We start from the raw sequence: 25591 nt of genomic DNA, 5'->3' as shown, positions 1-25591 counted from the left end.
TTAAAACTCAGAAGAGAATGTTTGCTGACCCTGGGGCATCTGCCTTTCTCTGGAGACAGAAGATGGTTATCTCAAGACAACATGTCAACTTCATCCCCCTTAGCAGGCTGCTAACTCTACACGTCTGAAAGCAACATGCATGCTTCCATTGGGAGCACATCATTTCATCAGGAACAGAAAGATATAGACTTATTTTGTAACACAGGACGAAGTGGGAAGAACAGGTTCAGTAGGACAACTAGTTAATTAAATTCTAAGAAATACAACACTGAAAATACCCTGTCTCCACTAGTTTAAATTCACACCTACTATCTGAGCAGGAGAGAGGAAACAAATCTCCTTCAGCATTCAAAACTCCATCCATCTCCTGAGTACTGAGCACCAAATCTTCACCTGGCAGATGTCAGCAGGCAGCACTGGAACCTTAAAATATTCCCGAAGGATCCATTCTTCAACACCAGACTGCCACAGCTTGAGTGTCAAAGCCCCAGATGACTGTCAGCATTACTCGAGGGCAAGCAAAAGTGCTTGGTGGCTTTGCACAATGTTGTCAGCCTGACTGGGTCATCAAGCAGCCCAACCCTTCTGCAGATGGGTAGAGTACAATTAATTCCGTAGCCTCTTCCTGTTGTTCCTGTGCTTGTTACCGGCTCTGCCTCAAGTACTCTATCAAGCCTGTTGCTCTCCTGAGACATGTATTAGGTCCTGCTGAACCATATCAGCAGTACATTGGCTATTTAAACCTTTGGGGGGGAGGGCAGTCTCAAAGCAGACCAAACACAAATAACAGTACTGAGTGGACTTGGAGGGAGCAGTGAGCGAAGAGAAAGGAACCCAAGAGAGTTACTTTATGTAACTATTATATGGTTAGGTGAAATAAATACAGCAGTACACCAGGCTGGAATGCAAGTGGTGGAAACGTGGGCACAAATGTCTTTTTGGCTGTTTAAGTTAAGGCTGTTAATGAGAAAAATTATATAGCTTCTAATTGGCATGCACATTGAAAACTATGCCCCATAGAAATGGAAAATAGATTCTTAACCTCCTGCGTGACATGAATCCAACTGAACAGGACTCAGAGGGAGAGAAAATTACAAGTGTTCTAGCAGCCACCGTAATTTATCTTGAATAGGTTCTTTATATTTACATGTTTTTGTGATGTCAAGCTGCAGGAGCTTAAGAATTTTCTAGAGCTTGTAGCAAGTGCCATGACACAGCGGAGATCTGAGACACTTTTCAGCAAGATCCAAGATCCCATCCCTAGCCGTGCTGAGTCACCATAGACCGTGGGTGCTGAGACCACGAGTCTGAAAAAGCCGTGCAGGCACGCTAAACACTGCATGCTGCAAGTTCTCCCAGAAAACAATGCTTTTATAAGAATATGAAAACTTTTGCAGCAGACCAGCCCCAAGAACAGACAAGGTAAGCTGTGGTCTAGGACAGCAGAATAGCTATAGTCCACAGGTTGCTTTGTCTATGGCCAGAACTGTGGTGAACCAGGTTGGTTCCCACTACCACAGCTGCCACCACCCAGAGAAGAGACAGGATATCTGCTGTGATGTCCACTGCTGGAACTGGGGGGTCTCTCCAATACTGCTGTGTCCAACATGCTACCCACCCTCTTAGAGGTGCTGGAGCTGGAGACTTCTGTTTTTCCATATGGTCTCCAACCTGTCCCCATCTAATCCATTTCCCTTGGTGGTAGAAGCCCAGTACTTAGTCCTGCAGCTTTGAGGCAGAAAGATTGCATTTTGCACATGTTGTGAGATTGTTGAGCTAGCCATACTTTGCAAGAGTGGTCTTTGCACGTATATAGAAATCCCCTCCGATTCCATCTATCTGTCCTGTTCAGCTCGTTGGCAGTTTTTGTCAAACAAAAGTACCCTAAGAGATTTGGCCTGGTGGAAGGTAACCCTATCTGGGACAATACAGGAACAAAACATGGGCGGAAATCAAGTGTGCATGCACCATTTATCATAATTAGAGATTATTTGGTAGTATCACTACATGTGTACACAAATGCCTTTTTAAAATACATATACACTAAGCTCTTCCATCAAGAAATGCTACCTAAAGTTGTTGCTCTTAGGTAGTTCTGGGCAAGAGAAGTGATCTCATACAGCACTATTCATATTCCATACAACTAAACTCACCATTCTACAAAGCAACAATCTAAACAACTTTCTGCCCCCTGAGTAGGCAGTTCCATAAATTCTATAAACCTTCTCACATCACATGGGTCTCGTGTTCCAAATCATGAGGCATGGTGAATGAGTGATGCACAACCACCTTCCAGAACTTCAGGGTTTTCACTAAAAGTGTAGGTGAGGTATCTCTCATCAAGCACAAAATCCCACTGCTATTTTTTTTTGGTAGGATGTTCCCTTACACTTACTAGACCCTTTATCTGAAGGGAGAATTAATGGGTCTGAATTGATTATCACAGTCATTTCAAAGGGAATCAAAAGATGCTGTAATCAAGAACCAGTTAGGTGGAATTTACTACTTTGCAAAAACATTGTTCTGGGGAACGAGCTCTTAAGTAGTAATCCATATGCAATGCATACCTAGTTTTTCAGTTTGATGCATATTCTCCTCGAGGGGATGGGGGTGGTGAGAAAAATCAACGTGAGTTCTGTACTTCTGTAGTTATGAGAATCTTTTCTACATTTTTGAAGTGTTCGCTTCATGTTTCTGGATCCCCTTATTTTGTTAAAGCAGAAATTCACAGGTGCAAGTGGAAACATCTGGGCAGTGGGAGGGAACAAAAGCTAGCCAACATAAAGAACAATTGTGTGGAGCACAGGCAAGACACTGAAATTCTTCACTGCCTTTTTTCTTTAATGGCTCGTGTTGGTGTGGTTTGCAGTCTGAAAGCTTTAACTCCCTGTTAATGCAGGTTCTCCTATAGGAATATATACACGCTTAAGTGCTCATACTGTTTTTGGCAGTGAACATAAGCAACCTTTTTTTTTTTTTGAACACCACCATTCTCTAAAAAGCATGGAGAATGCCTATTAGGGGGTCTTTTCCTTTGACAAAAAGACAACCTGATTAGAATACTGTAAAATCTCCATACACATTTGACATCTTTTATGGGGCAAAACTAGAATCTAAGAATTCAACACCTAAGATGGTGATGACAACCAAATGGTGGAAAGCAAGAAATTGCCTGTCTGATGACTTTTTCATGAATCCTTCAGAATTAAATGGCAATGCTAGCTGAGAAAGGGCACACAGGAAGGAAAGAAGAATGGCTGCCAAGTATGAGAGTATTGTTCCTTTCCTTACAGTTATGACACAAAGCCAATGTTGCAGCCACAAGCAGAGACAGGTTGGTGGAAGAACAGGAACACTGACAGATACTCCCAACCTCCTTCAGAGACCAGGTGCCTGAGCAAAAAGATAGCCTTTAAATGCAAGTCCCTGAAAGGAAATAAAGCATTGTTGAAGAAGTGGTAAGGATCAGGAAGAGCCAGGCTGCTTCATGATGGAGGATGAGTGAGGAATCAAGATTTGCCCACACAGACAGGGCATTGACCCAAATGCAGTCCTCCAGTACCTTGCATGGTGAGCAGGGCAGGGTCAGTAATAGCAACAGAGATCCAGTGACAATCCAAGGTAAGGCAAGGTGATGAATCAGCTCCCAGGTCCATCCAGGCAGTCCAGTCAGGAGTAGAGGGAATTGCAGCTGGAGATGAAGCTGTGAGATAGATCAGGCAAAAAACAGAAGTGGGCATGGATACACCTATCCCATAACTCAAAACAGAAGTAGGTTCCCAGACCTGAGCTTAAATAGAGCAGGGCCTTAGGGAGACAGTGGGTAGGGTCCCATGTGAGGCTGGTTTGGGCAATTATGACCTGTTAATGTACCCAGGGCCCTGAGGAGAAAAAGGAAAATGGCTCTTCCCTTTGTTTCTGTGGTGTTATTTGTCTCTCTTCTTGCTGGGAAGTAGTAATATGAAGCGTGTGTTTATGGTTCATCAGAACAGCAATAACCCCTGTCTCAGCTGCAGTCTTTCCAAAGAGGATAGAGAGAAGTCTGTAGATAATATGTATATTTAAAAACAACAAACAAACAAACAAACAAAAAACAAAAAAACACCAAAACACTACCACAAAGTCAGTAAAAACTGTAAGACCAAGAGCAGAGGAAAGAATTAGACTTACAAATGGGGTAAAGGAGAGGTGAATTCCTGGGGGGAAGGAAAATAGACTTCCAGAGAAGGCATTAAGAATATGTGAGGCGAAAAAAGCAGGGAGAAGGGTGTGGTAAGGAGAAGAGATTGCAGCATAGTGAAAGACAAGGTGGAGGTGGACAATAGAGCCAGAGACCTCTGCAAAAAAAAGAAAAGGAAAAAAAAAAAAGAAAAAAAGAATGAAGGAAGAAGAGATTTTACTGTTTCAGAGAACTGAAGGAAGTAATTAAAATTTTAAAAAAATGAAAGCTGGGAGAAGATGACAGAGATGAAGCAGGGAAGACTAAAGTCATCTCCTGAATTACAGCCCACGGACCATCCAGTGCACTGAATGGCTAGATCAACAAATCTTATCCAATTTGTGAAACATTTAAAATATCTTTAAATTCATAACCTCTTCCTTGAAAATGCAGGACACTTTCTATACCACTAAAGAAGTGCCTCACAACTAGAAACAGTTAATTAACAGCTCAATTAACTATTGAGCACAACTGTCCCATCAGTAACCAACTTGAACAGATAGACTAGAAAATGTGATGACAGGCAGTGGAACATTAACGAGTAAAAAAATGACAATCCTATAGACATTAAATGGAAATGACAAAACAACTATGTACATAGTAAAACAAAAGCTAAGATAAAATGGCTGAGCCTGTCCATGATCAGATCATAAAAAGAGGAGGACATTTTATGACCATCCACTCTGAGTACAAATAAACTCAGAATTGAAAGGAGAAATGATATGTTTGATTTATAAATACAATATAGTGAACAATCCCTAATTTGTAAGAATTCTTTACAGCCTGCAAGGAGTCCTGTCCACTTTTACTATCCAATATGGATCAAGCTGCAAAGCATGAAAAAAAATCCTTTAATTAAATGTCAGCATCTCAGGTCCATTAACATCCAAATAGATTGTTCCAAGATTTTTAAAGTGTTAGTACACGTTATATGTAGCAGAAGTCTTTAGAGATGTCTGTTTATCTTGGTTTCCTGTTAATTTGGCAAAGACTGAAGCTCTAGGCTTCATCACAGGCCAAGACCATGTCAAACAGGATGAACTTCTGATGACTGAGAGTAATAATGTCTAGTTATGGGAAATATTCCTGCCATGTGGGCGCTCCCAATTCTTCACACAATAGACCCCAAAAATGTTCTCAATGGCTTTTGGCCCTCCCTGTAAACTGATGAAGCCCCCACCAAAATACAAATTAAAATGCCACCTTCATCACAGCATCAGGGTATCACCTTTCTTGCTCTCACCTTTATTAACAAAACGATTGTTCCAAACAAAACAACAAAACAAAGCAAAGTAACTCAGGGCAAGAACTTAGGCTCAGCTGTTGCTGGCTTTCCTTCTCTCTGGACTTCTTCCCAAATATTAAAAGTCTGATAGTCCACATCTGCCTCCAACAGGCAGCAGGAGATCCTGGCAGGTTCTAAGGCCTACTACGAGTCTGGGGCAGTCCAATTTGAAGATCAGTCGAAGATTTTTGTGTTAGGAGATTTTCAAAGCCCCTTTCAGCAGAAGGCAGTGCAGATGAAATACCTAAATTAGTAAAACGATATTGCAGGGGTTGCAATGCAAAATTAGACTAGATTAAATCCCAGAGCATTTTTAAGAGAAAGAGAAATATGTCACACTGAGGTTGGAGCCCTCAGAGGGAGAAAGGTAGAAGTGGAACTCTGTGACTTCAAGGATGCTTGGAAAATGGCAACTTAATCCTTGGAGAATGCAAAATAAACCAGCTGGTAGCAAGGAGTGATGCAGGTGCTGCAACTTCTACACTGAGGTAGGAGGGAGAGCAGATGAAACAAAGGGAACATGTTCCAGTGTAATAGCCAGCTAGAGGAATAAAGCTTCAGGAAATAAAAGCACAAGAAAAAAACGCAGTGGTCCAGCATATTGGAAGCTGGAGCTTAATGTAGAGCTCCACTGTCTTCCCAAAGGCAATTTTATCTTAATGAGAATTTTATTATTTTTGCCCATCTCCATGACACAAGAGGAGCGTGACTCTGGTATCTCACCAAGGTAAAGTGAGGCAACCAGGCAACCCCACAGAATGACAGAGGAGAAAGATTTCTAGTGCTGGTGACAGGGTTTCCATAGAGGATGCAGACTGGAAAGAAAATAAACTGTTTTGAAGATGCTGTATGTGATCATTTAAGTTTGAAGTTGGCACTGATGCAAATCTTGCACTGAGAAGGAAGGATGACAGGGTTGCTGCAGGACTAGGAGCCAGCAATGGTCCACCCTATGAAAACAGTTTTTCATTTGCACATTAACTTCACTATATTTCAGTCCTGTTGATGTCACCTCTGAGTTTACATCCTTATGCCTCTAGCAACTGCCTATGCACAGTATGTATTGCAGTAGAGAAAAAACAAATTGGAGAATGCTTTCTCATGAGATTAAGCTAAGCAAGATACTCATCTGGTGGCAGCCAGCATCATTAATAATAAAATATTCAAACCATTACATCTCCTTCATCTCAGGACTGGCTCCAGCACTTGGTCAACCTGTGCCTTGCAGAAGAGTTGACAGACCAATTTTAACGCATACAGATCTCCTAGTCCAGACTGCATCTTTCCCAAAAGAAGCAAAAGTGAACTTAAAAACAAAACAAAACAACATAGCCCAGACTCAGTATTTTTCAGAGGAGCTTGTTGTCAACCAGGTACCTGAGTGTTTTAATAGACTTACTGGCATCCTTTCCACCTATGACTCTTCACCTGAAAACCAGCTTCACAGGGGCACTATAGTCACAGAACAGCATCACGCCCCGACACCACTTTCTGGCAAACACAACCCATGGGACAGCTGAGAACACATTTTGTTGGGGCAGAAGCAGCAACACAGAAACTATTCATTTCCTTAGCAACTACGACAACCTCGTCTTTAATTAGCACATCATGGTTTCAACTTTGCTAATAAAACCTGCCTACACTGCACGCTCACCATGGGTTAGGTAATGTAGCATTTACCAACATACGGCAGCTTACCACGCTCCTGCATCCTGACGTTCTCTACACTAGCACTCCGTTCACAGGTCCCACATCTGCAGGCATGCTGTGGGTGGTGGTAATGAATGATACATCCCTGCGGGTTTCTCACCCCGGACTCATGATCCCACATCCCACCACACATTTCTCCGGGCTGGCAGGCACAGGGTGTTGTAGGACGACTCACGTGTGCTCTCTTGGGATTTGAGAGGTTATTGTCTATGCCAAAGGAATTCATTTACTGACGTAAGTTCAGGAGGATATAGTAGAGGTATAAAAGGGCTCCCTCACTGCGTAAGCAGCCGCTGTTAGCATGTCGTCCCTTACTGCCACTCCGTTCCACCTTTTTCTGGAGGTTCTTTGCCAACAGCATCACTGATGACTAATGGACTTATGTAGGGAATCACCCAGATTCAGAGACATCAGCAATTACAGAGTACAGGCTTCTAGAGAACGCATCACACAGACTTGTAGTGTCATTGTGCATTGTGTCTAACCCATTCTTACAGGGGAAAGGAATAGTTAAATAAAAATCTGATAAAGGAAAACTGAATGTCTGGATAAAAACAAGTTTTCAGACAAAACTGAGGGTTTACTTAACCATTGTCATTGCTCTAACTGTAGCTCATACAGACCCACTGAAACTTCTATCAGCACAACGATAGTGCTAAGTTTAGATCAGACTGTAAAGCTGGTCCGAGATACTGCATGATCAGATACTCTGGGCTAAGTTCTGCACTGCCATGGGTGCTGGAGAGGTAGAATCCAAAGCTAGCATAAGCATGCCTGTGTGAAATGCTACCACTCCAGTGGGCTAAATGAAGTTCTGAGACAATAGATCTCACCCCATAGGGGAGCATTAAAGAAATAGTGCATTCAAAAGAAGAAAAGTTTATTCTTATTCTTCTTTTTGTTTAATGAATTATTTAGAATTATAGAATTATTTAGGTTGGAAACAACCTCTAAGATCACAAAGTCCAAACATAATAATGGTTTAATAACAAGATAATAGTTTAATAACAAGATAAATTATGGAAACAAACTCTTCATCTTTTTGTTTTAATGAATTAGCCCTGGGGATTAAGGAAAGAACACAAGATCACATGTTTAGAAAGCCTGCTCAGCAGAAGGGTGGATGAGGCTGTGATTTCTTGTGGGATTGCACTCAGTATGCTTTTACCTGCAGTTTACGTTAAAATATATGGCAGGAGGTTTCTTAATTACAAGTTGTGCATGTTAGAAATGTCAAAGGAGAGTGTTTCACAATAAAACAGAGGTGATTTATGTAGGCTTTTGGCTTTTTTGTTGTTGATGTTTTTGTTTGTGTGTTTCTTGAACAACTGTGAACTGAGAGAAAGCTGCTGCTATCCTCCAAGAAGAGATACCTATTCAAGATACCAGCCACTCCTTGCAAACATACTTTCTGGAAAAATAAATAAATAAATACATACATAAGATATCAGGATCAGTAAATACACATACACACTGTAAGTATCACACACACATACAAAATTGACCCTGTATTTTCAAATGATGATAATACTGGGGCAACCTGTTCTAGGTAGCCCTGCTTGAGCAGGAGGGTTGGACAAGATGACCTCCAGAGGTCCCTTCCAACCTCAGCCATTCTGTGATTCTGTGGGTGCTAGCAACAAGGTGCTTTTCTTCTGTGTTTGAAAATTTCAGACTTTTAATGGATCATTGCCCCATCAGAATCAGAGATACAGAGAAGTGAAGTGCCATGATCAAAGACACACATCACGTGTCTGAAATCGAATTTGGGAAATGCAACTTCAGCTGGCATAAAGGACTCTCACCTCTTTGCTCTGGTTATGTGCATCTCTAAATTAGCCATTAGATAATTCTGCCACTTCACTGAACTTTTGCACATTCTGCATTGAAGGTATTTATTCTTCCTTGTCCAGGATGAAAGGCTTTAGTGGTAGTTATGGAAATAAAAGAGAGAATAGAGCTCCCATGCTAATCTTATGTTTTGTGTATTTTCTTACTTGACTATAAAAGTGATATTCCCAAAGGTGTGGAGTCAGGGATATTTTAAAACTGCTGATGAGCATCATCTCATTGCTAACTTAATTAAATTTACCCAATACAAAAGACTTTTTGTTCCATTACAAAATCCTTTCCTACTGTGTGGAGGCATAACAGGAAAGTGTAACATCAACTACATCAACTACTTCTATAAAAATAGTGAAGTTGGCTTCGCCTTGTAAAGTTTTTGGAGATCTGCTGATGAAAAACGCAGTAGAGGTAGGTAATTTAATAATTATTCTGAAACCCAGTTGCTTCTGTCTGCACTGGCAGATGCTTCTCTTAACCAATTAAAAAAATGAGATTAAAAGGTTGCTATCAATTTAGAATACTTTTACTTTAGCTGCAATAGTAATACCACCTTGGAAAACACACAATAAAATTGCTTCCCAAATGAAATTTGACATTCTTGATCACTACCATTTGTTTTCTTGCACCGATCACTCTACCCTGACAGCTCCTGCTGCCCTCCTGCCCCAGGGTACCAACGTTGAGAATACATTAAACATCACCCCGGAAGCCAGAAAGCCTCTATTGCTTCTGTAAGCATCTCTGGCAAGCAGAGCCACCTCTTCTGTTCCAGTGCAATGGAAGCACAAGGATATATCTGTTACTCTTTTATTTATTTATTTATTTATTTATTTTTTCCATAACCAAGGACTTAACCATCAACAGAACAGGCTTTCCCAGGTTCAGACTAAGCCTATTTCTCATGCATCCTGAGTGCCAGTTACCTCCAGATGAGCCTCCAGGGAAAGTCTTCTGTCAACCTGCACATGCCAGGGCACTGGCAGGATGTGCACACATGGGGAAATTGGCATGCTTGGAGTCCTGGCTGCTCTGACATAGAACTTTGGAGATCTCTAATAAACTTTTATGCAATTTTAGAGCTGTGTTGCTGACTAATACATAGAAATTCAGGGCTTTTCCCATTAAAATGTGGAATTTCTGCAGTATTTTGCCATCCAGAGATACTTGCCCTGTGGAACAGGAGGTCTTTCCCTCATTTGCTGTGAAGTTTTTCTTTCCACTATTTCTGTTGTAGAGAAATAACCAGGAAAGGTATTTTCCAGAGCTCTCCTTATTTTCCAAGTATCTCTTATCCTTTCATAAGTAAATAAAATACAAAAAATCCTAAAGGTGTCAGTGCTCCAGGCCAGAGGAATTTTGGGTTTCTAGTGCCTGAATTAGGGTAATCAAGCGGATTCAGGACAGGATTCAAACATTTTACTATGTTTGCTGGCCAAAATACACACCTTTGAGGGGGAAAAACAAAAACAAAAACAAGTAAGTGTTTTGGATTTAAAATACTTTTAAAACAGCAAACTTAGGCATGAGTGCTCCTGTCAGCAATGTGCTTTTGCACATAGACAGCAAACAGGATACAACAGGTAACTTTCAATAAGCTTACATATATTTTCACGTGTTACCACCAGTCTTTCCTAGACAGTGGGTGGAACTAAAACTTATCACATGTGTGTTGGTTCTCTCTCACTAGTAGTTTACACAGGTTTTCCTTCAGTTCAAAGAGATGGAGCCTGACTTGCTGGAGAAAGAGCTCTGTGCAGTCAGTTCTGATTTGCCATTATCATAAAACACATTGTAGAGATAATATATAGCCTTTGGAAAACTTTGGTGAGGTGATATAAAAAAAAAAAATGTCAATGCTAGAATTTTTTGACATGCAAGAATTTTTTAACACATCCCTGAAATGGATTCCTTAAAGTGACGGTCTCACTATACAGAGGCGACAACTTTTGCTCTAAACCTCATTAGCCCAAGTGGAAGCCAGAGCCCCCATAATCTTGTTTTACATTCACCCACAGCACGGTGTAGGCAGGAGCCCCTCTATTTCAAACAGTCAAGGCACACGCATTTGGCCAGTCAAGGGGACTGGCAGGTTCAGAATTCTTAATCGCTTTATAATTGGATTCTTTTGGGGCCACTTTGTGTGCATTTATCAGCAACGTCCTGATCAAGAGAGGTCAAGCAAAGCCTCCTCAAACTCACCACTGCCCTTTCCACAATTGCGATCACTCCTTTAAACTTTAGAAGACAAACATTTTTCTTTATGGCATCTGTGGACTAGGGTAACATTTACTTCAGATGAAATGTATTTCCATAAGACTGACAGAGGGCCCCTATAGTGTTGCTTGCCTGTGGGAGCAGGGCAAGAGGAAATGCCAAGGGCAGATCTCTCTCAGACCTGCAGTCTTGTTTCTTTTTGATGCAGCGTGTTTCTTTTTTATTCTTCCCTTAAGCAACGAATTGAGCTCCTGCAGCACAGGAAGGATTGTTGACTTATAGAGTACATACATAGTGGAAAGGTTGCTTCAATCAGAAGAAAAAAAAAAAGAAAAGAAAGAAAAAAGAAAGAGAAAATGTCCCCCAAATTAGGTGTTTTCATCTAGAAAAGAAGCTCTTCTCATAAATAGATGTGTCAAAACAGAGCTTCTCTAAGGCATCCCAGCAATCCTTCTGGATGACTTCTCTTATTGTAAAATGGGCACTGTGGTCATGCTTGAAAACCCCACTCCTAGATCAGAACCCCTTTTTGTTATCAACTGTACAAATAATCCCACTTTGCCCCTAGTAGGGAATCTGACAGCTCTTTAGAGCACAGAGAAATTATCAGGCCAAAAACACATTTGTTTCTATTTTACAAAGAGGGTTACACAATAAGTTTATTCCTTGGCTGGACACAGTAGGGAACTCTTGACTACTCACAAAGGGCTTTTCGTTTTTCAAATTTCTGAAGATAGTTCCTCCCTGCTACCCACGAAAATGATTGTGACTGCAGTGTGAGGATGAAGGCTTGATCTTAATTCCATAACGTGAATATACACTATCTTTCTGGCCCCGGGGAGAGCTCAAGTGGGAAGAGTCGCAGAGGAAGTACACATCTCTTGTAATTACTACTGTGGATGAGAAAGAATGTAATAAAAGCAGACCATTAATGGACTTTAGTAGTGTTCACGGTCAAAGTACATGATCCTTGTATTAGCCAGAGGTTGGGAGGGCTAAAGCAATTTCACCAGCTGTTTGATCTTTCCGCTGACTGGAGCAAGAGGTTTAAAGGCTGGAGCTTGGTTATGAGAGTGAAGCCTCTGCTGTAGGGTGCTCATGTACGCAAGCATACACGGAAGCTTGATGTCCCTCCAAGGGCAAGGACAGTGAGAAACATTAGTATGAACACTCTGACTGAAGAAAACATACTTTAGAACATGGCAAAAGAACAACCACATCCTGGATGAAATCAGTTCTCTTCAAATTTTCAAAGGAGGTGTGGGGTTTAGTTGAAAGAGGAACAAATAACATGAAGTTTTTTAGTTCTTTAACTAAAGCTAAAATATTGCATACCAACACTGACAACTTAGTCAGACTTGCTGTCCTTTGAGAGAGACAACTGCAGCACTAATTTTTTAAATGCCAGCTAGAAACTCAAAGCTGTCCAAAGAGTCCCTAACCATAATGAAATACTCATGGTCTGGATATAACTTTGTGCTCAAGCCCATGTATAACTACTGCTTGTACAATCGCCTGTACTTATTGGTATCTGAGATTTACAAGAGAAATTAAATCTCTTACTTGCAATTTTCTTGCTTTTCAGTGACTGTGCACCCATGGATTTTCACATAACTGAGGTAATTTATTTCTGTGTTGCATCACTTTGAAAATGTGGCTGTTTCTGGAATGCTGCTCATCCAAATGGTTTAGGTATCTGGCTGAGAGTAAGTCTGTGAAGTTGGAACAAATAAGAATTCAGCTCAGTGCCAGTAACTCAAATAACTGTATTGTGCAAGTTTTCCTCATGCTGTCTCTATACAGGGCAACACCATCTCTTCATTTATCTTTAGACCTTTTAGTTGTATATCATTTTTCTAATGCTTTGCTTTGCTAATGCTATTGATGCATTGACATATTTAATTTATAATTTTGCACCAGGTCATGAATCAGACCCTAACTGAAAATGAACTTGTGACTAGAGGTAAGCAAGAAGTAAGCAATGTTTGCAGGATTTATTTCAAATAGATTCCTTGCTTGAATTTCAGAATTGGTGGAAACATTGGTGGAAACTGTGTTTCATGCTCAAGCATTTTAGGCCATACTTAGTGGTATAAATGGAAGTATGGGTGAGGTACTATCTGAAATTCCTTTCTTCAGTGATTGAAACACTGAGCATTCCCAGCAATGAAGATCACATAAAGGCTGGGTGTAGGGCAGTGCCAGGGCATACTTGCTGCTGGCCAACCATGACCAGTGGCTATATGAATGAAATAATGATATGAGAAAAAAAAAAAGAAATAAGAAAAATCATCAGTAATAGAAGTGGGTACTGGCTTAAGATTTTTGCTGATCAAGCTAAACATTATTTAGGAAGCCATACCACAAATATTGAGTAGGGTGTAAAACCAGCAAAACTGGAGCCAATTGGGAGTGAAGAGAGTTAGACTTTATTTCAAAGAAGATAAGTGTGGTAAAGATGAAGAACTGTGAAAAGTAAAGGGAGTGTGAGGGTTATCAAAGCAGGTGTTCTGGGCTGTTCAGACACATCTTTTAAAAAACCTTATGCCTGAATCATGTGGCTGAGCATGGATAATGGATATTAAACCCATTCCTCTGACCTGTAGGTGTCTGACCTTCACACTCAGAGGAATATGGTGTGCTTTCACAGACATCCATGAGGAAACACTCCAATTCTCCTAGCAGGCAACCCTGATTCATGCAGTGTAATGGCATATGCCTGTACCTCTGACTCCAAGCTTGGCATCCTCTGTTCCCAACAAGAGGATTTGGCCTAGGGCAACACGCTGCAGGACTGACACCAATCAAAACTGACTTAAAATTTACATGAGGTTTCTCAAGGCCTTGCCTGGTCAAGTTTTCACTACATCTGTGGATGTAGATTTTGTGAACTCTCTGGACCATTTTCCAGTGTTGAGATAGGGGGATTCCCCTTCACTCTATCTGAATCTCTTCTCTACCCACCCATCAGGTCTAAAGTAAACCAAACAACTACTCTCATTGCTCCAGCTATATTCATGCTAGGGAACTCCATGCTGCACTACTTTCCGCTCCATTATTGATTTTACTTCTGCCATACAGGCTTTAGGAAGCTGCAGTGAATTTGTGCTTTTCCTAGAGAGCAGGTAGCTCTCTATGGAGCTGGTAGCTGTCTATGAAATTTGTATCTGTAATTGTGAAACACTGAATCATATATAGCTGTTCCGCTTCATTGCTTAAAGCATGGGAATAGTTCTTAAGCTCATCTTCTAAGCAGGAACTTTTTTTTTTTTTTTTGTGAAGTGGGAGGGAACAAGAAGAAGAAGCCTAATTTCAGTGTTTTCTGTGGGCTCTCCATAGCAGAGATTTTGGTGGTAATACTGCTGATTTTACAGAACTCTAGGGAAATGCTATTAATAGTCCTAATGGAAAGCAGGGGGCTACTCAGAAGGAGTCAGCATCTTGCAATTCATTCATCTCTCCTCAAAATCCTGTGGCTGCTTTCCCTGTCAGTCTGGATTCTGTTGGAATAGGGTTTAAGAAATTTGGTACAAGCTGTGTTTCTCATAAGCCAAGTTACCAACATTTATAGTACTATCATTGTTAGCAATGCCACGGTGCTTAAAGGGGATACAAAAATGATGCTGTTTTAGAAAATGGTCTCTTCTGTCACCATTAATGTAGAAGATTTGACATAATTCTTACATCTTGTACCTGACGGCCTACTGAGATACCCTGTGATCTAAACTGTACTTCAGTTTTTCTCAAAGAAGGTGTGCCAATGAGCAGGACGCAAAGTGGAATTAAGAGCAGAGTCCATTGATTTACTAGAGCTGGGGTAAAGGTGACCAGGCTACCACGGAGTGTTTCCCCACCTCATTCATACAAATGTTTGGTGAGAGTTGGAATGCTACAAAGAGAGGACACTACCCTCTGTAAGAGCTGGTGTCAGGTCTCAGGCAAAGAGCAGTCACCCACATTCAGACAGAAAAAAGCATCTCCTTCCTGAAGATTTCAAAGCTTCCCCAGCCTCACTTCAGGTGCTAGAAGACATAGTAGTTCCCTGTTCATGATGTACCCTAAGTGTACAGTAGAAAGGTTTGTCCCCATGAAAGAAGTCTTTTGACCATATGGCTTGTCTTACTTTCCCAAATCAGTATCTCTATCCTACATAAATGCCAATATAACAGGGTCTATGACTGCTGTCATCAAAGTCATCAGGAGCAAGACTCTAATCAATGCAGTGATGCTAGCAAACTACACAGATATGAGCTTGGTTTGACAGTATAAACAGAGAAGAAGTAGAGACAGAAGTGGCTTTGATTCTTTTTTCTTGTTTAAGAGCCTTGCTTGGGGTGCTCTAACTTGAGGTAATTAGAGCAGCCCCCAGAAACTCTGCTGTTTCAAGAAGAGTCCAGAGCAGTATAGGCACAACGGGTATGATTCACTTCTCCAGATTCATCTTGTCTTAGTGTAGGTGTCTAAAATAGGTCAAATGAATCACAATCTAAATACCTGCTTAAGAGTCCTACTCTCTTTGCTCAAACATGCATGCTTCTATTACAAATGACTCCCACCAGACATTTGTAACAGTAGACCCACAATAGGAATGGTACGTATATGTTGCTATTATTATAATAATCAATATAATGAAACAAGATCTTTCAGTCAATTAAAAATAATTGTCAATCTTTCTTTAAATTTCCCAGATGGCTATTTCATTATGTCTAGGTTCCAGAATGGAAGCAAATGTCAGGACCCCCTACCAAATTGTGTGCATTTCCCTGGAAAGCTCCAGACATCAGTTACAGCTGACCAAGATCTTCATCTTCCAGCTCCCAATGTCTGTCTTCTACCTTTAGAATTGCCACGTGACACATATTGATTATTATTTTTTTATATATCCAAGAAAAGACATCTTTAAATATGAGAGGAAGGACTATCTGGCATTCTTCTAACTCTGGTAAGTTCTTTTACTAAGAAAAGCCTTTCTTGCCTGAGAAAGGATTCATTTACTTTCCCCAAGAGAAATAGCAGATAGCTTTGCACAATATTCAAAGGTCCCATGGTTCATGCTCATTTCATTCAAAGATTTGGCCAAATAAATTGAATCACACTGCATTTAACCTCATTATTCTGGTTTATTTCACAAAGAACGTGGGCTTTACTAGCATTTTTTGTAACTCTAGGAGATATTAACCAACACACACACACACTCTCCCTTGAAAGCAAATGACCTTATCATTTACAAGTAAGCTTTTACTTCTTGCATGGACAATCAGTAGTCTACAAAACTCTGGTCTATGACTTTGATCACAACAAACTAGAACTAGAAAAAAATGGGAACTGTGCCAAGCAGAATCTGTTAGAACAGAATTCCTTACCTGAAATGCCATTCTGGATGTTCAGTTTACCCAGCTTCAAAGCAATTCAGAGTAAGGTACTTTAAACACTCTTCCCACACACATGCATATGTGCTTATACATGTTTAATGAGTATGAGAATATTCAAATGAGAGAAAGTAATGCCATAAAATAGGTATACAAATTATTGTCTTATGTTTTAATAATTTACATACTAAAAGATGAAAACCAGGACTCTCAGTGATCATCAGTACATTTCCAAGCATTTCCAAGCACGCACCACAAGGGTTCTTTAAGTTTTGAATAATTCACTCTCTGACAAGATCCCTTTAAGGTATTTCAAACTAAAGCAACCAAAACATAATAGTATATGCTATATGACTATTCATTCGTTCATTTGTTTTTGCCACAAGCTCATAATTTTCACTATTAAACACCTAGATAAGTACCAAGAAATCACTACTCACTGGCCAAATGTGTCTCCATTAAGTAGAGTTTATGCTAATACTGTCTCGGTTAAGTAACAGTTATCCATTATCCTCAGGCTAAATTGTTTCACTGGCAGATGTCTCATTAAAACAGCTGTTCTGAGCAACCACAACCACGCAAAACAGGGGATTCTCTATTGTCATTATTGTTGTTGTTATTATTAACAATAAGCATTTACATAAACACTTCAGATGTCTGTAACTCACAATTAATCTCTACATATTCCTTACCCTGGAAGTATGGTGATTCATAGACAATTTGCCACAGTGAAAGCAGTTGCTAATTGGTGATAACACAATACAACATATGCTTTTTGATACTACTGTTATCCTGGAGCAAGTGTTTGACCTCACCTTATGCTATTTTGGAGATTTTCCTCTATGACTTGAAGAAAAGCATACTGAATTCAGAAATGACAGCAGCATTCTTGGTAGCTAGAAGAGGACCAACAAGTTTCTCTTGCAAAAAGGCAACCTAATTCCCTTCCCGTTTTCTTTTCCCCCGTCCCTCCCCTCTCCTCTGGGCTTTCAGACCCTCCTGCCTGTGCATTTATTTCCCCTAGTGCCCCATAAACTCCTCTCCCACCTGCCTGCTGAGCCTTCTCCTTGCTGGAGGAGTGTCCATGCAGGGAAGGCAGCAACATCAGGCTTCCAGCCCTCTGCTTTGTGACTGTGCGACTGGAGCACTGCTCAGCCTCTCCCACCCTTGAGGGAACCTGCTCAGGTCTTCCTCAAAGGCAATGTTTATGGAGCCGATCTGACCCCTACAAACCTCTCAGACATCTAGCAGCCAAGCTCTAGCAAGACTGTATTGAGTGGATGCAAACAAGATGTTTCAAATGCTCTTTGTCAAGCAAAAGCAGTTTCCTGTAGCAACAATAGAAGGAGGAAAGGCCACTTCTACCAAATATTTTGTCAGTCCTCCAAAAGGTGCAGTCACCACTGTCTCTAAAATAAAGTTTTACCTACTTGTTGATGTGGCAAAACAGTGCTGTCTTTTGCCATAGTCTCATTTGGGGGAATTTTTCAACCATTTTTATTAAAACTAAAAAAGTACATATGCTTATTCTGATACAAAAAATATCTGTGCAGTTGAAGCTTGAGTATAAGTAAGACACCACTGAAAATAAAGACTTGTAAAGGGAGGTGTCCGGAAAACCTAGTAAATGATGTTTCTAATGCTGCTAATGCAGGCTGTCAGGGTGCCAGGCCTGAGCCACAAGGGAAAGAGGAGAGCAGACAAGCCAGTGTGGCTCACTGGGCAAGGCAGGGGAAGAGTGGGATGTCAACAGGAGACAAGCTGCACACTAACCATTTTGCAGGAAGGCTCGGCATCCCAAAATGAAGCAGAGCTGCCCTGCTTTGCACTATTGGATGCTCAGCCTCAAATGTCAGCATGTCTGCTTCATCAGTGAAGAGGCAGATGAGTGAGCAATTGCCTGGTATCCGTGGAGGCTGTGGGGAGTGATTCAGCAGCGTGCATCAGAAGTGTTGCCACCTCACCTCTAATGAACTAACACTTTAATGAACACAGTTCCCTTTGCAGAACACTTGTTTTATCTGTTGAATTAGGTTTGTTAGACAAACCCTAGAGAGATTCTTTTCTTTTCTTTTTTCTTTTTCATAACCTGTGAAAGTTAAAAGCTTGTTGTTCTCTCACACAGCCACAGTTTTGTCTTTTTACTGTTTTACATAGGCATATTTTGTCTGCCTGAAATGTCATATCACTGGTACGGTCAATGTGAACACAAGGAACTCTCAAAGGACAGTTAATCAAGACCATTAGCAAGGTCCCCCGTAGGCTGAAAAATCCAGTTAGGGTAAACTTACTGGTGTGATAATAAATAGAACAGGAAAAGTCACAATGTTAGCGTTCTGGTCAGTGCAGGCAGAGATATCTGAAGTTCATGTTGCCCAGGTTAAGTATGAGTAAAGCAAGCAGTTTTCCGTACTTATCGTTTATAATGTGAATGGGAAACACTTTGAATCCAATAAAATTTGTTGAAATGTCAGATTTTTTCCTAAGCAAAAAAAGAAATCAATCTCTTGAAAATGTTCATAACCAGAAACCCTCTCCCCATGCAAAACACTAGTTCATGTGAAAGAAAAAAAAATTCATTTTGATAATTTAAAAATATTGTAATTTGACTGAGTGCCTTATCTCCTATATAGCTCTTTTATTGTGACCCTACTCTTTCACTGAAGACCCTACTCTTTCACTTCCTAAATATTTTTAACTTGCAGCTTTTGATACAAAAATAATAATTAAAAATGTTTTCTGATAACTTTTCAGTAAAGATATTTAATGGAAAATAAATAAATAAACAATCCTGATCACTCTAATTCTACCCATTCATAATTTGCATTATTAAAAGAGGATGGGCAAACCTGTAGTCAGATACCACATCCTTTGTCAGGAACTGTGAAACTTATTTACATAAAAGGTGAGCTAGATGCAGCTGGTAAGATCCAGAAAAGCTTTTTAACTAATAATTCCTCAGGCAACTTGGAATCTGTGTGAGAGCCAGTGGGAGCGTGGCATACAGTCCAATATATTTTGGTAACAATATAGTGGCTTTTAAAGCTTTGACAAACCTTACATCAGAGTATCTCTCAGATAGCATCTTCATTTTTATACAGATGTCTCTTAGAAAATCAGTATCTACAACCCAACTAGCATGCAGGAATTGCTTGTGCTCAAACCCAATACTTTCTACTGAGTTACTTTATTTTTGTTATGAGGATTGTCTGGTTATTTTGCAAAAGTGCTATTTCTCCTGCACATAGAGAGGCTGGAGGGAAAAGAATATGTACTGTGATGAGCATGATACAGGGGACGTCCAGCTGTGACTTTCAGAAGCAGGAGATGCTCATCAGGGTGCCTGCTCAGGTGCCTCCCAGACACCATGATAGATACACCTGACAGAGACAGGTAATGGCACTGGTCCTGGGGGACAGGGAAACCAGAGACGGCAAACACTGTTTCATGCAGAAATATTTTGCATAGGACTGACTTTGGCCATGGCCTGGACAGGATCTACCCACTGATGCTACTGCAGCTGCACCAAGGTCTCTGGAGGCACGGGTACTATGCTGAGTGTTTTTAAAGGGAGGGACTCCCATAAACCCACATTTTCTGGGTGTTTCCTGTTTCTTTCTCTAACTGGTCCTATACAGGGTGATATGTGGCAGTGCCCAATGACGGTGTGGGCCTGGTTTCCAGCTGGATGGAGGTACCACTGCTTTAGAGTTGCCATGCCAGACAATGGCTAAGGAGTCAGTCAATTTTCCCCCAGGAACTGGCCATCAAGCGGGGATTCATCCCGCTCAACTTCAGAGAGACACAGGCATCTCCATGTGTTGGAGAGACATGGATGGTTCTTCTCACCTCTCATTTGGTGGACTGAATTTCCCTCTAGATACCCATCTGATGACGGAATGAACTGGAGGATGTGCTTAAATTAGGTGTCTAATTTTTATGTGTATATGATACAAATTTTATGTCTAAACAGGTCAAGAACCTTTTAAAATCCTGTTAAGCATTTTCCTGAATCTTCTGATGCCTAAAAATATTTGCAACCCAGTCCCAGCTACTTCCCTAAAAGAAACAAAAGATAAGTTTAACCTTCATGTTTTGGGTACTCCAAAATTGTGACATTGTGACTCATGATGAATCATGAGTATTCTGGGAGATCTCAAAAGATTTTTCACCATTTTCATTGTGTGAAAATAAAATTTTCTAAGAAGAGGCAGCCTTCAGGAGCTGTCATTTGGTAAATAAAAAAGCATGAAGAAGGCAGTGGCAATATCCCATGTCACATAGAGGTTAAATTCCTGGATAAACATTTATTTTATTTCCTTCCACATTGATGAGTTAAAATAGACAAAATGAGAACTTCTGTCATTGCCAGAGTGGTTTAGACAGTTCCAGCACAGATCAGCACAGAAATATATACGTATGTACTTATTACTCTAGACCAGCTCAGCAAATAAATAGGATGATTTGTGGCTACTTTTTGCAGTAATTTTCAGAAGAAAAATCTTCCACAGTCTTACAGTAAATAATTCATGAGAGTATTTATCTAAAACTCCCCCTCCCCTGGACCCATAATTACTTGTTCTTTAAACAATTCCTGCCGTTTGTATACATGTAACTGACTGTGCCTCAATCGCCTATGACAATATAATACAGGTAATTTTCTTTGGCTGCATTACTCTATCATTACTTTGGCTTTCTGCTTAATATGTCATAGTAATGAATGCATAACAATGCATGGTAACTTTTCCTCTGTTCATCTACTAGTTATTAAAACTGAAGGGAGGGGGGAGAGAAACAGAAGTCTAATTAATAATATGTTCATTTCAGTTTTTTAATGAGAAAGAGGAAAAATATGAAGAAGGTTGTTTATTTCTTAAGCCAATATAACTTTAATCCATGATTATGTCTGGCAATGTAACTCTGTGTGGTTATTTCATCATAGGTTCATAAAAAACAACAAAGAAAATGAAGTGTAAAAAAAAAAAAAGACAAGCGGCAGGAGGAAAACATTTAATCTTGTACACAACTAAATGGGAAAAGAGACAAGTAGGCAACAGATGACAGATGAATGGGCCTGTGATGGACTGCATTTTTGTGTCAAAACAGAGCCAACTGTCTAACAGTCATTCACACGGTAGGAGAGGCACCACACAGCATGATTTCCAGTTCAGCTGGCACTTAGGGGTTTAATTATGTACATGGTAAATATTCTGCGAGGACAATATCCTGGCTTCAGATATGGCACCCAAAGCCAAGGCTTGTTTTTAGCCCTGCCTCTCCTACTGTTCTTCGTTTTCACTTTGAATGGGTACAAAACTGTTTTGTGAATTCCCAGGAATGAGGGAAGCTGTCACAAGTTCCACATCACCCTTTCCCACTCCCTGACACACAGAGAACATTAATTCCCCTGCTTGTTCATCACAGGGGTCCTGCAATCTGATATGAGCCCTACTATTTGACATGAAGGGGTTTGAAAAGACACATAAGGCTGGGTCGGGGTTAGTTTTTACAGTGGCAGGTGGATATAACCTACACATCCCACTTGTTTCTTGCTCTTCTTTCTGAAAAATCTGTAGTCTGAGCAACGTAGTTCAGCACAGATGCTTTTCTTAAAACTGGAATAGAGTAGAGTAGAGTAGAGTAGAGTAGAGTAGAGTAGAGTAGAGTAGAGTAGAGTAGAGTAGGGTAGAGTAGAGTAGGGTAGAGTAGAGTAGGGTAGAATAGAATAGAATAGAATAGAATAGAATAGAATAGAATAGAATAGAATAGAATAGAATAGAATAGAATAGAATAGAATAGAATAGAATAGAATAGAATAGAATAGGAGTACAGTAGAAAAGAAAGAATAATTCAGCTGGAAAGGACAAAGGGAAGGGTTACAAAGATCATTGAGTCTGACTTCCTGACCACATCAGGGCTAAACAAAAGTTAAAGCATATTATTAAGGGCACTATCCAAAAGCCTCTTGAACATTGACAGGCATGGGGCATCAACCACCTCACTAGGAAGCTTGTTCTAGTCTTTGACCACCCTCACATTAAAGAAGTTTTTCCTAATATCTAGTCTGAACTTCCCCTGGTGCAGCTTTGTGCCATTCCCTCATGTTCTATTGTTAGTTACTAGGAAGAGACCGGCACCTCTCTGTTTTCCTCTTCAGGAAGCTGTAGAGAACAATGAGGCTGCCTCTTAGCCTTCTTTTCTCCAAACTACACAAACCAAGTGTCCTCATCCTCTCCTCATAGAACATGACTTTCAACCTGTTCACCAGCTTTGTTGCCCTCCTCTGGATGCATTCAAGTAACTTAAAATCCTTTTTATATTGTAGAGACCAGAAATGCACACAGTTTCAGGTGAGTCCATGCTGATGATAAATATAGTGGGAGAATCTCCTCTTTTGATCATCTGGCTATGCTGTCTTTAATGCACCCCAAAACACATTTTGCCCTCTTGACCAAGGCATGCTTACGGCTCATGTTGAGCCTGATGTTAGCCAGCACCCCCAGATCCCTTTCGGCTGAGCTGCTCTCCAGCCACCCATGTCCTATCTGTACTTGTGTCTGGCATTATGCTGTCACAGGTACAGAACCTGGCATTTATCTTTGTTGACCTTCATGTTGTTGACAATTGCCCAATGCTCTGGTGTATCTAAATCCCTCTGCAAGGCCTCATCCCTCCAGGGAGTCAACAGCACCTCCCAGTTTAGTATCATCAGCAAACCTGCTAAGGATGTATTCAACTCCTGCATCCAGTTCATTCATAAAAGTGCTGAACAGAATTCGCCCTAGAACTGAGCCCTGGGGAACACTGCTAGAGACTGGCCGCCAGCCACATGTAGCCCCATTCACTATGACCTTTTGAGCTCTGCCATTCAGCCAGTTCAACACCCAGCGTAGTGTGAACCTGTTCATCTCACAGTTGGGTAATTTGTCTAGAAGGATGTTGTGAGGGACAGTTCCAAAGGTCTTATTGAAATCCAGAAAGATTACAACCACCACCTTCCCATTGTCCACCAAGTGGGTGACGTTATCATAGAAAGAGATCAAATTACTAAGATGGGAATTTCCTTTCATGAACCCATGTTGACTATGCCTGATAACAACTTTGTTCTTTAAATGTCTTTTAATAGCACCCAGGATAGTCTTCACCATAACTATTCCAGGGACTGAGGTTAGACTAAAAGGTCTGTGGTTTTCTGGGTCTTCTATTGGGCCCTTCTTGTAGATGATTATAATACTGGCTAGCTTTCAGTCAGTAGGGACCTCCTCAGACTCCCAAGACCTTTGGTGAATTGTTGAGAGGGGTCCAGCTCTAACTTCTGCTAACTCCTTTAATACTCTGTGTTGAATCCTGTCAGGCCCCATGGACTTATAAACATTCAGTTGGTACAAGTGGTCCCTTATGATTTCAATGACCACAAAAGGAATGTCACTGTTTCTGCAGTCATGATCTTCCAATGCAGAGCAACAGGCAGCCCAAAATCTGTCATTAATTTTCAAAACTGAGGCATTAAATGCCTCTGCCTTTTCCTCATTCTTACTTGTTAGGTGACCATCTTCAACAAGTATCAGTCCAATGTTTTCCTTAGGCCTCCTCTTCTTGTTGACATACTTAAAAAAAAACTTTTTTTGCTGTCTGACACCACAATGGTTGGTGTCAAATCAAGTTGAGCTTCAGCTTTTCTTGATATCTCTCTACAAATGTGAAGTGCAGCTCTGACATAGCTTGCAGAGAACATATATTTTCTTTTTCTGCCTAGTTCTAGGAGGTCTTTCGCTCCACTTTCTTGACTTTTGGCACAACGGGATTGCCAGCTCTCTCACCCTTTCTTCCTAGGAAAAGGTGTTGCAGCCCTCTAATCATCTTCATGTCCCTCCTCTGGACCCGCTCTATCAAATCCACATCCTTCTTGCTCTGCAGGTCCCAGACCTGGATGCAGGACTCCAAATGGGGCCTCACAAGGGCAGAGCAGAGGATTTTTCTGTGTTTGCTATAGAATCATCTGTGCTATCATCCTGTGTGGGTGGCCAATAGTAGACACCCATGATGACAACTGCTTTTTGATTCATCCTCTTAATTCTCATCCAGACGCTTTATACTGTTTTATCCCAAACTACCGTTTTCCTTACATACAAAGCAACATCTCCACATTGCCTGCCCTGCCTAACTCACCTGGACAGCTGATAGTCTTCCATACCAGTGCTCCTGGTATAGAACATATTTCACCAGTCTCACTAATATCAATGATATCATAGCTCTGGCAAAAAAACAAAACTTGCATTTCATTCTGTTTTTTTTTTTTTTTCTTCATACTGAGTATGTACAAGCTTTCAGACGTGTTCCTAAACCCTCAGTACTCCCTGAAGTAGTGTAGCCATTAGCCTTACCATCCTCAGACAGTGCTGTACTATCCCTTGGATCCAACCTCAGTGTTGCAAATGGTATGCCCTTCCCCCATTGATCCTAATTTAAAGCACTAGGATCAATGGGGAAAGGGGATAATGCCGAGAGTGCTGGATGGAGCCCAGTGATGAGAAACAAGGATATCTGGCCTATCAACTTTCAACCTGGAAGCAAAATCAGGAAACTTTTTGCAGTGCACAGCAAGAAATGATTACTTATTTGTCAACACCTAATATTACAACTAGTACAGTGTGATTAGTAGTGTCATTAGTAAATGTTTTTGTGAGCTACATTAGAATGTAACTTTTCACACTATCATCATTTTGACTGGAAGAAGCCCACTGAATAGCAGACAGTGCAATCACTTTCCATTGTTGCTCATTTTTTTCACGTTGCCTCCTATTTATTTATTTTTTTTTCTGGTGTAAAACCAGCAGTAACTTCACTCAAGTCAATGAAGCTAAACAAGTCCAATGTTGAGCCAAAATCCCTTCAGCTGACCCATCCTCACAGAGTTGGAAGAAAAGGATTTCTTTTATGTCTGCC

General features: G+C 40.7%; 1 long non-coding RNA gene across 1 annotated transcript; it reads right to left on the bottom strand.

Moving 5' to 3' along the window:
• Window positions 1-1321: 1321 nt before the first annotated feature.
• LOC310894395 lies at window positions 1322-8583 on the bottom strand. Its single transcript, XR_014579878.1, has 2 exons — window positions 3563-8583; window positions 1322-3426 (listed from the first exon to the last, which is right to left on the bottom strand). It is a non-coding gene; the product is annotated as an uncharacterized lncRNA (long non-coding RNA).
• Between the last annotated feature and the right edge of the window lie 17008 nt (window positions 8584-25591).

Source organism: Anser anser (assembly GCF_964211835.1).
Source record: "Anser anser genome assembly, chromosome: 1".
NCBI lineage: Eukaryota > Metazoa > Chordata > Aves > Anseriformes > Anatidae > Anser > Anser anser.
This window is presented reverse-complemented; position numbering and strand designations above follow the sequence as displayed.